This window comes from Saccostrea echinata, unplaced genomic scaffold, assembly GCF_033153115.1.
Source record: "Saccostrea echinata isolate AGI-Se365-2 ecotype Australia unplaced genomic scaffold, CSIRO_AGI_Sech_v1 ptg000001l, whole genome shotgun sequence".
Classification (NCBI taxonomy): domain Eukaryota; kingdom Metazoa; phylum Mollusca; class Bivalvia; order Ostreida; family Ostreidae; genus Saccostrea; species Saccostrea echinata.
The window spans coordinates 39230399-39242410 of NW_026889750.1; the positions used below are offsets into that span (position 1 = coordinate 39230399).

The following is a 12012-nucleotide window of genomic DNA, read 5'->3' on the forward strand; positions in this document are numbered from 1 at the left end:
AAATTGAATTCAAATAGAACTATATTTGATTTAGTATAAAACATGATACATGTATATATAGAGACTATAAATAGACTACGAGGGGTGATCAAAAAGTTCGCGAACTATCTCTATATTTTCAAAACCACAATTCAGACCAGGGACCTTATTCACAAAGCATCCGTTAGATAACGGGTCCGTTAACTTTACGGAGACCCTAACGGGTGTGACCGTAAAAAATTAACGTGATATTCACAAACATCTCCGTTAACGTTCACTTTACGGGTGCGGTATTAACGGGTCCGTAAAGACAAATTCAGTGTATCTGCAATTTTCATTGGTCAAAAAATCGATTGTTTTGTCACTGTTGTTTTTCTAAATATAACATTATGTGTAATTTATAAAAAAAAAAAAAGAAAAAGAAAAATAATAATAAAATCAAAGTTATTTGTTTAATCATCCTTTCCTTTTCTTCTATGACGTAAAGTTGCCATGCAACATGCATTTACGTCATTTTTTCCATGATTTGACGTGTTTCGAGTTACAGAGTTTACGTTAGGAAATGGAAAAAGAAAGAAAAAGAAAACCAAGGTTTTTGGACAGAGAAGTTGATGTTCTTGTCAACAAAGTGCATGAAAAATCCGACGTGTTATTTTCAAGATTTAGCGAAATGATTTCCAACAAGAAAAAGAAAATGGCTTGGATTGAGGTTCAGAACTCGGTGAACGCGGCTTCACTAGTGCCAAGAACACTTGATGAAATAAAGAAAAAATGGGACGACGTAAAGAGAGTGACTAAGAAACGGGCAGTTGAAGTCAAAAAGGTACCGTAGTCAATCCAAGTATAATTTATTGGACTTGTAGGATCCATGCCATCTAAACTGCATACGCACAGCGCAGATCTGCTAATTTTAATGAGATTGGTAGCATGACATATTTCCATTGTTGAATATAATAATAGTGAAATATCTCTCTCTCTCTCTCTCTCTCTCTCTCTCTCTCTCTCTCTCATAAGTGAGAGGAACAGGTCAAAATCGTACACATGTATAGTCATGTATATAGGCCTATACATTTCAACATTAATTTAAACGTATTAATTTTATTTAAAGATATATTAATTTTTTAAAATTTCAATATATAGTAATATGGTCATTTAACGGAAAAACTGAGTAGTTCTATAATGGCTTTGGTTAATGCGGAAAAGCGTTATTCTCTAACATTTCTGCGATTTGTTAAGCTACTTAAAGATGCCAGTTTGATAAATTTTAAAATGGCCTATTCCATGAGAAAGTTGAAAATCCTTATAATTTGTAAAAATACTGCAAATCAAATGAAAAACGTCTACCATTTGAGCACATTTTATTTAAATGTTGTACATATATTTAATTTATTTAATAACAAAAACCTTTACTATGATAAAGGACCGTAGTGTTACTGGAGGGGGACAGAATGAGGCGGATCCTCTTACACAAATTGAGGAAATAGTGGTGTCCCTTATTGGAGAAGAAAAAGTATATGGATTGGCGGATGGAATGAATTGTTTTGAGCTGCAGCAAGTTCGTGAGGTTCGCCTTAATACGTGTTACTTTAACATGAAGCTGACATATTATTCAAATATTACTTTTTATGGACAATCTCTTCCGATTTTCGTTAAAAATGCATGGCAATAATTCGAATATTTCCAGAATGAAATTTTGCACACATATAGTCATACATGTGTTCTATATATAGCAGTTTTATGTCATGTTTTGCTCCATGTCTGTGACGTTACAATGTGAAAATGACGTCATTAGGTAGGTTACTTCATCTTGTGACAAAAAATTATTGACTCAGTCGTACTCGAGCAATGAATGGCTGTAAAGTTTAATGTGTATCTTGAAAATTCCTTTGCAGTAGCATATAATACTTTGTACAAAGTTTATGAAGACAAAAGACTTGCCAGGAGTTCAATTATTAACTGGATTGATTGTTTTAGTGAAAGAAGGGAGATGGTTAAAAATGATGCTTGTTCTCTTGCCCAGTGAAAGCAAGCTGGGGAGGAGATGTTTCCTCAGTTGAGCAATTTGACATGAAAGACCGCCAAGTTACAGTTAGAAAAATAGTTGAATATCATAACAATAATACAGTTATTAAATCCCTAAAATGTCGTTTAATTTAGACCTTAATCATATCAGATACGATAAAAAGAAGGCGCCATGCCTTATATTCACATTGGATAAACGACGCTCCCAAGACAGAAGACTCGGGTTGTGATGGTCACAATGCTCATTCCGGGAAAGGATATCCTTATCCACCCATCCTATGGCCGAGATTTGGCCATTTTTGACAAGTTGACTGTTCTTGTTATAAAAAATAACTTGCATGGTAAGAAATATACGACTCGGGAAAATCTTTTACATCCTGTGAACGGAACGCTTCGGAGCATGTCACGTGACCGCCTGTATCACGTGATTCGCGCATGGGCAGAACGGTGGCAGATGTGCATTTAAGGTCTGACGACACGTTCCTCAAATATCTATTTTATTTCTTCATAATATATAAAAAAAAATATTCATAATTGTCATTCATATGTGATTTCTAAATTGTTTTCAAGATGTTTTAAAAAATAAAGTACACCAAAAATTGTGATAATGGCAATTCAAAAGATTGTCAACAGGATTATATAGGAAACACCACCCTCTGGTATCTTGCACAAATGCCTGGTAAGGTACCTCAATTTTTTGTGAGGAAACTAGTTAAAGTAGCATTACTTCATTGACAAATTCATGGGAAAAATTATATATTATTGAGGAACGTGTCGTCTGACCTTAAATCAGAGAGGACTACTTTAAAAAAAAATGAGCACTAAAACCTAATTTCATTTCTTTTATGGAAGTTATTCAATTAGTTCGCGAACTTTTTGATCACCCCTCGTATATAATAAACATCTATATTCTTAACTATAATGTTATCGGGTCTGAGAAAGGTCGTATGTATATATATAAATGAGAAAGGTCGTATGTATATAAATTGCCTGTGAAATTTTCTTTCAGAGCTTGTACAGCATTCATTTTGTCTGAAATCATAGATAACAACTTTTATTTCAGAATGCTGGGCCGGGACCTTCGGTGATGGTTGCGCAGAGACCTACCCTCCAAATAAGTATGGAATATTTTGCGAGGAGAATTGCAACTGCACAGTCTCTGAAACGTGTGATGGGCGAAAGGATGTATAAATTCTGACATTGAAAACTCTAAACCGGTTGAATTGTCTTTTATATCACGTAAGAGTCATGTATACATGTTATTTCGAAACATTTACAAGCGAACTGAAAATGTTGAAAACATTTCTTAATAAGATAATGCATCAAATATTCGTATACTTTGAAGTATTTAACAGTGTCTGTAAGTATTTAACAGAGTCAGTAAGTATTTAACGGTGTCAGTAAGTATTTATCTGTGTCAGTAAGTATGAAATATTGACTGTAAGTATCTATACAGTGTTCATCCTTCAGGCGATAATTCTTACAGCACCGTCTCGGACCTCTAATTTAAAATTCTAAGTAAAGTTTATAACATATACATAATCTTGAAAACCAATGTGAATAAAAGTTATAAACATGCATTTTTTTCCAAAATGATTTTATAAAGATTAACTTGAAACGAAGCAAAATAACTAAAAATCAAATGTTTCTTCTGCAAAAATTATCTTCCTTTAATTTGACTTTTATGTATTCTATAAAGGCATTATGATGCATATGATGTGTAATCAAACTGTATTTTTTACTACTCATGTTGACATTCATATATAATTAAGATGGACAGTATACTAATCTAATTGTCACCATAATGATTGTTGTACTAACAAGTGCTTGTTACTCATTATCAAATTAAATCCTTTGATTCATGTTTATTTTTATTATTATTATTATTTTTTGGTTTACTTTAAAAATTATAGTTTTTTGCAAGCGTTGTAAACATGATTTGTAAGGACTATCAATGAGAATAAATTATTGCGGAAAAGTATTTTGATTACTTTCCGGTGCATGGACTTGAGCACAGCCTTGTACATATATGTCCTTAAAGATAAAAGGAAACTGAAAAGATTTCAGGTATAAAATAAACACCTTGCAGCATACTAGTAATCAGAATGGCACAGTTGTAAAGATTTCTCTGCCATCACTCCAGGTTTAGTTTTAACAGATACAATCGTTAGGAATATCGAAATGCAAAGATTTCAAATTGAATCATTCTCAAAAATCCAACTTAATAATACAAATTGTAAACAGAACAAACACAGATCTCTAAAACATCAGAGGTGGGATCAGGTGCCATAGAGGAGTAAGCGCTCCCTGTCAAATGGTCACATCCATCGTGTAATACATCAAATATTTTGTTTTACTGATAATTAACTAAAACTTAATACTAATTTGGTGGACATTACAAAACTCAACCGATCAAATGATATTAAAATTTCATTTCATTTACTAACCCCTGCACTGTGCAGTCTTCAATCAGTGATATCGCGACCTCTACAGTGAAATTCCACAATAGATAAAGATGGATTTTTACATATGTCCACATTGTTTTCTAGTAACAACTTGAAATATCTGGATCGGAAATATTGATTATTTCAATTCAAAAATAGAATTACATCCTCAAGTCCGATTTATGCATTTTCAGATTATCAAGAAACACTCTATATTTATTTCCCATTGCATTAATTTTGTAAAAACGTATAGAATAGAATATGTTTATTCACCAATCAAGGTCCCTCAGGGGGCATATACAATTATTTCAGAATGATTACATATAAATAATATTAAAGTATATTGTAATATGAAAGAATATAAATCATATCTATCATGAGGGTACAAATGAAAGATGTACAATACCACGAGTAGGATACTCATGAAAATGCAAGATTTGCAACATAATCACAATAGTCTGAAACTGGATCAAAAATATTGAGTAGGAAGAAAACCGAAGGAAGATAAAGAAATTGACAATAATAGCAGTATGCTAATACATGTATATAGTGTGGCTTGAATACAGAGGGCACCAGGGGACGATGCCTCTGCATAGTCAATCTTACTGACACACCTGTACCCAAGTATTCAAGACACTCATTCAGAATCATTTAGGTGATAGCAAAACTAATAACATATATAAAAAATACTTAACATATAATTATGTATCTACTAAATTCAACCTTTTTTAAAGTGATTATAGGTATTTTACATTCTAGTATAAAATACATAGTTACATACCCACATACATATACACAGTCGTACATACACATGCATACCTACATACATTATCATAACACACATGATTTGACTTAATTTTGAACTAAAACATAAATCATGTCTACCATTCACAAACTGAAATTCTTAGAATTAAGTTCACCTACCATAAAGTAATTAATTAAATCTCAGTATTCACCAAGATAAATTAATACTTCAATTGATTCTATCATACAAATGGTTTTCTTAATAAGTGTTCATGTATTTTCTTTATTTGAATTTTAGAAAGATTTGAAAGATAAAAATAGAACTATATTTATTTACATGTCTTTCGAAGTCTGTTTTGGCTTAATTCTCTCTCTATATATGAAGTAAGACATATTTAAATGTAATCCACGCTATGGAGCACTAAATTAATTAATGTGGTCACTGTATTCTTTTCTTAATATTCTGGATAGTGCAAGAGACGGCAGGGGTGCTCATACCTGTTTTAAGAGTCTCCTTTTGTTGTATATATAGTATAAAAAAAAATAAAATTCAAAGGTCAGCACCCCATCCCCCCTCCCCCAAAGCATTTTGATGTATCTTGAAACCTCTTATGTTATTGTACCCATTATTTTGGCCAAAAATGACATTTTAATTCTATCCCAAGCAAACGCGGACATATGCATATCAATGAAAAAATGAGGAATTAATTTTTTAGATATTACTGTAGTAGACAAAACTGTGAAAATGTTTAATTCACATGACAGGTGTCAATGAAACATTCAACAGACTTTTGTTTAATTCATAATCCCATGATTGTATACCTCATTGACATTATATTTATTGGATTTTGATACAAGTTGCCGACGTATTCCTCCTGATCACAACACATGTCGTTGAATTTCGCACTCGATCTGAAGATCTCCCATCATATTCCGACAAGCTTTCAACTTAATATACTTAAACATTTCATGATTAAAATATCAAAATGGAGTATGTGTAATAACTCCATTAAGTAACAACCATCATAGAGCCAAAAATTCACAAATTAATATCGGAAATACCTTTAAAGAGTGTGTTTGAGTTTGTGTACGATTTCTGGTTCATGGAAATCCCTACACTTTTCCTACTTTGCAAAGCTCAATTGAATTCATTTAGCAGACTAAATCTTACATATAGAATATCTAAATAAAAATTATTACTATATGAATTGACCAAAAAAAAAAAAAAAAATCAAAATTTTTGCTAAAAATTGATAGATCATGAAATTATCATAGTTTAATCGATAGCACTGTCTCAGTCAATTTATACATCTAATATTATAATTTGTTCGTAATTTCGTGTAGATATGGTTCATATGAAAATGATCATATCCATGAGAACTCAGGTTTGCAATTACATTTTATCTATGAAGAACTAAATCGTTTTGGAAAAAATCGCAATAATCTTATTTCTCCAAAGAAAAATCAGTATTTCCTTGTTTCCCTTCAAAATAATTACTTTTGTGTTATCTTAAAAATCAAGGGCAAAGGTGAAATTGTATTCTAAGCACTTTAAGAAAAATGAACTTGACAGTAGTTTTTCCGGTGTAAAATGCAAATACTTGAAACAACTTTAAAATAATGCAAAGCTTCCTCAATACACACAAATTAAACAGATTGCATTTTCTTATTTTTCTAAGCACATGCATTTTTTCTAAGTTTTGTTTCTGCACATTTCAAATCATTTATACTTTCGTATCTACGTCTTTTTGAGACGAAAAGGGTGAAGATAGCTATCCGTGATCAATCTCGAAAAATCAACAAACAATACAATCTCTGAACAGGGTATAAAACACGGACCCTCGGAAATTGCAGAGGTGGGATTAGGAACCAATCGAGGAGCAGTAGGTATCCCCTGTTGATCTGTCACACCAACCGTGAGCCAAATGTACAGGTAGACGAAACATTCTGTAGTCAAATTTAGTGTAAAAACAAAGGCCTAATAATTGGCGTGAAACACGTCAGTCGTAATACAACCCAATGATAGGTCATATTTGTTAACAAGGTCCATGGAATTTGCGAAATGCTGACTTTAAACAAGGTCGTTGAAATCTCTGTCACATCAACTTATCTGTCAGTAGCCTGCCTCGGTTTAAAAATTAATCGTCATCAGGACATGCTCTTGAATATTGAATAAATTGTGAGAAGTAAACCACATATGCAGGTGATAGTGGAATATACTACTCATCTAAGACACCGAAGCGGGGGACCACAAGTCTTTGAATTGCTTGTTTCATTTTCAGTTGCACTTTTCAAAAAGAAAACATTTTATGCATGTTAAAATTTATTTCCAACTTCCTCTCTTAATCTTTGAAAATATTGCAACCCTTTCATAATCAGTCCAATAATGAATTTTCAAATATCAATGAAATCAAAGTTTATTGCAAAAAAAAAAGGATGAATTTATAAACAAACTTTGCATCAGTTCATATTGTCAGCAAACAAAGCATTAAAAGAAACACTAGTTTTTATTGATATTCATAAGCTGACAAGACAACTCTTTCATGAGCAGATTTTTTGAATTAAGTTCTCCAGTCATTCCCTTGTCGAATTGTTCTGCTTCGTCATAATTGTAGACATCGGAGTAATTGGAGATACTGTCTTTATTTTCTCTGTTCTCTGGTTCATTATGGTGAAAAGTCTGCATTGTATTATCTTTGTAATCATAATTTTGAAGATAGAAGGAAGAAGCTCTTCTAAAACTCTCATCATCAGAGGTCACTTCACCGCTATTAAGAAAGTCACTCAAGTACTTGGTTCGAGAACAAGTTGAAGAGGCATCAGAATGGCGATCAACGATTGAATGCCGTGTCAAAGTTGCAAGTTCATCGTAACCATTAACTCGAAGTGCGAGGGTATTGTAAAAACATGCCTCCATCTCTCCATTACTACCTTCATTTACAGAGATTTTTTCCAAATTGTTCATTGAACTACGTATCGGTGTAGTCAGAGTTTCTGCCTGGCACGTCTGTTTTCTACCTTTAACTTTGTCTCCCTTGCAAGGAATGTGTGAAACAGGTAATAACTCATCTGGCCTATGATCTGTCGGAGATAATTCTGTGCGAGAAAAAAATTCTTCTGTAATATTTAAAAATATGCAATGATACATGAAGATATACGATTTCAATAATTTACTAATGAATTGAAAATCTTACCACCGCATTTCGTGTAGAATTTTACACCCCTGTGTAAAAGAAATAGATAAAATTTGAAATAAAAAATAATTCCATATATATATATATATATATATATATATATATATATATATATATATATATATATATATATATATATATATATATATATATATATATATATAAGGCATGAATAACAAATATAATTGATTGATGTATAATACCTTATCTTTAGCATCATAATTAAAAACACCAGAGTAATGACTATAAGACTGGTTGAGAGACCTACGAGAAACAATATATTTTTATGGGAAGAATCTGAAATGAAACAAAAGAAAAATGCAAAAAAAAAAAAAAATAAATAAATAATTAAGGTAATACATAAATATGAATTCCATTATCTTTGCTCAAAGTTTGTTGAAATAACAACACTGTATTTTTTCTTTCATTTAATTCCGAATTCCAAATTAAACAGATGCAAAGACCAGGGCCACTAATCCTGTCGTTATTATTTTGAAACTAATCATCAAATTCTGTTACGTAATAATAACATCAATGATACTTTATTATGCCACTGGTCATAATACAACCCTTTTTCGCTCCTCATTTCATTATTCTGAGTTTGTATGCTATACCGAATAGAACAATTATATACACACAAACAGACACACGCACACAACTGAGTTTGTTCTCTAATCAGCTGCTGAATATAGCTCAGAGACAGAATTTGTTTGTACATGTATTCCCTATTTTGTTGAAGTATATATTTTAACAAGACTTCATTTATACACTTTGAAATAATAATAAAAAAAAGCAAATTATAAAGTTAATCATATTCAGCTCTATACATTTTGAAACAATATATCTTAATCTTGTACAAATGGTTTTGCTTTTTTATAATTTTATTCTATAGTGATGTTTATCATCAGGATGTTCATTTTTAGAATATTTACATTGCAGTAAGACCTACTTTGGTCAACACAACCAAATCGTTTGTCACAAGTGACACCTGGATTGCAGTTACATTCCTGTAAACAGAGATGGCCATATTTTCCATCAGGACACTTCTTCGAGCAATTAAAGCCAAACGTTCCTGGTAAACAAGCTGTAAATGTTTGGAGACAAATATTTTATACATGGAACAAATGATTTATTAATTTTGTACAGAAACGTATCTTTTTATCATTTTTCTTAATCAAAGATTTGACTCAGTGGATATATTACTCGTTGTGCAGCACTTTTTCATATATTTTTTTCAAATCCTAATTAGCAAACATATATAAATAAACTATGCTAAGAAAAATAAATCTATGCTATTTCAAAACTGCTTTACACGGGAACTCTAATTTTCCTGCCACCCTCATTTTTCTTTCTCGCTGGACGAAAAAAGTAACTTTAAATTACAGTATCGTAAGTTGTTATATTATAAGTGTTACATATTAAGTCCAGAAGAGGCAAAACGAACCTGAACATTTATTTCTGACACGTTGAACGTAATTGTTACAGCATTTGAACTTTCTGAAATGACGTGAAATGAATTAAAGAATATGAACAGTACTCAAATATAGTGATATGATGTTTCAACAAATATATTGATTTGTATATAATTCACTATAGAGAAACAAATATGAAGAGAAGATCCCTACCCATTATTCTCTAAACACACTCCCTTTGAAATACCTGAATCAAAGACAATACTTTCATAATCATACAATGGGAACATTTCTGCAAATCATATAACTTTTCGTCATATGATTATCTCGTCGTCTTGATAGTTACCTGTATCACAAGACAATGTACATGTGAGTATGTCAATGTCGACTTGAACTGAACTATTCACGCGTGAAATCAACATATAATGCTTTAGTTAGATAAAGTAACCATTGCAACTTTGATGAGATCAATCATTATAACTTGAAGTTATGTGAATGATATGAATTATGCCACGTTGACAATATCTATGAGAGCAAAATTTCCAATACAGGTACGAATAATTTGATAAAATGAAAAAAAATATAACGTACATCCTTTAACCGGGTGACACTTTTCATCAGAGGTGCAGTTACATTTTCCACGACATAATTCTCCAAATGTGTTTTGTGTACACTGCTGTGTGCAATTCTCGCCATACCATCCGCTAGGACAAACTTTAATTTCCATTTAAAACAATGAAGTGCCTTCGATTATTATGCAGTAAAAAGAGTGTTAAGAATAAACAATGCTTTTTTTATTCATGTAAATACACGAACTGTTTGTTTTCTAAATGTGATTTTACCTTTACATGTTCCGTTTTCTAGGTAGTGGCTAATACAACACTTCTCATTTCTGTGGGGGAAAATCACATTGAAAACAGTTAATATCAACAGTTGCTTTTTGGAGTGATTAAATGTAAGCGTATTTTATAACCCGTAAAGAAAAATCTGAGGTCTGATTTATGATGATATTTAATTTGTTTGCCATGTTTGATGTAACCAAACAACAGAGTAGTTTTTAGACAAAATTCAACATTATCACAGACATCAAAAGTTGCTCTGTACAAGACTTTTTAATTTAGTAAATACTTTTACATTTAGTCTGCCCAGACCAAAAGTAATATAACATATTTTTTGTACAAAAGAATACTCATTTTCATTTAATTATGAAAGAAAAACTGTCGTGCACCATTTTCCCAATTCATTAAAAAAATTCCTTGCCAAAGGATGCCTTAATACGGAATAAAGAGCAAAAGTATAAGCCTGAATACAGGAAAAAAAAGTCAGCAAGAAGGGATTTGTATTATAATTTTTCTTCTGTTTGATTTCCAATTGAAGCCCGTAAGTGTAATATTTCCTATAAACTGCTACATGTAAAATAATTTTTAACAAATGGAATAATTAACAATCCATTCGGAATTCCTTACTTTGTCGAATCTTCACAAAATCCTTCTTTATTCTTGGCAGTTGTTATTCCTTTGGGAATTAACGAAATAACCAGATAAAGAAGAAAAAAATTATTCCGACTCATATCGATTTTTTGTTGAAATCTTATAGACGGTTAATTGAAATTTACATTTATATATACAAACAATATAATAACAACCAGGAAGTAAATAAATGTAGGAAATGAATATAGTATTTTAAAGGATTCAAAATTTTATTTGTCGAAGATTGTTGATTATGAAAATTAAATAATTTTTATGTACATGTGAAAATAAAATGATCCAAAAGTTTGTTTCATTTGTTTCATAGAATAATGATTGAAAAGAAATTTAATAAATTGTACTGAAATCTCGGTTAAAGAAGGGCGTACAGAAGTTTAAAGAACAATATTCCATATATTATTTTAAACCTATCTCAATGCAATTTTAGGGATGGAGATAGGTGGGAAGGGTTGACTCAACAACACGAACCCCGAAATATAAGATTAACTACAAGAATTTTCAGATTTTGCTATCATTTAACTTTTTCAAAAATTAAAATCATTTGCATGTTCAATCTCTTGAATAAGTAAATACTCAATGTGTGTGTGTGTGTGTGTGTGTGTGGGGGGGGGGGGTTATGTTTATTTTTTCCATACTTTTTAATTTTTTTTTTTAGTAATGTTCATATACACAACACCATCAGCATGAAGTATTTACATAATGCTAGTTACAAAAGGCATGTATTGTTTAA

General features: G+C 31.3%; 1 pseudogene; it reads left to right on the forward strand.

The window, feature by feature from the left end:
* The first annotated feature begins 478 nt into the window (after window positions 1-478).
* Window positions 479-3199, forward strand: LOC133197423 (uncharacterized; annotated as a pseudogene).
* The last annotated feature ends 8813 nt before the right edge of the window (window positions 3200-12012 follow it).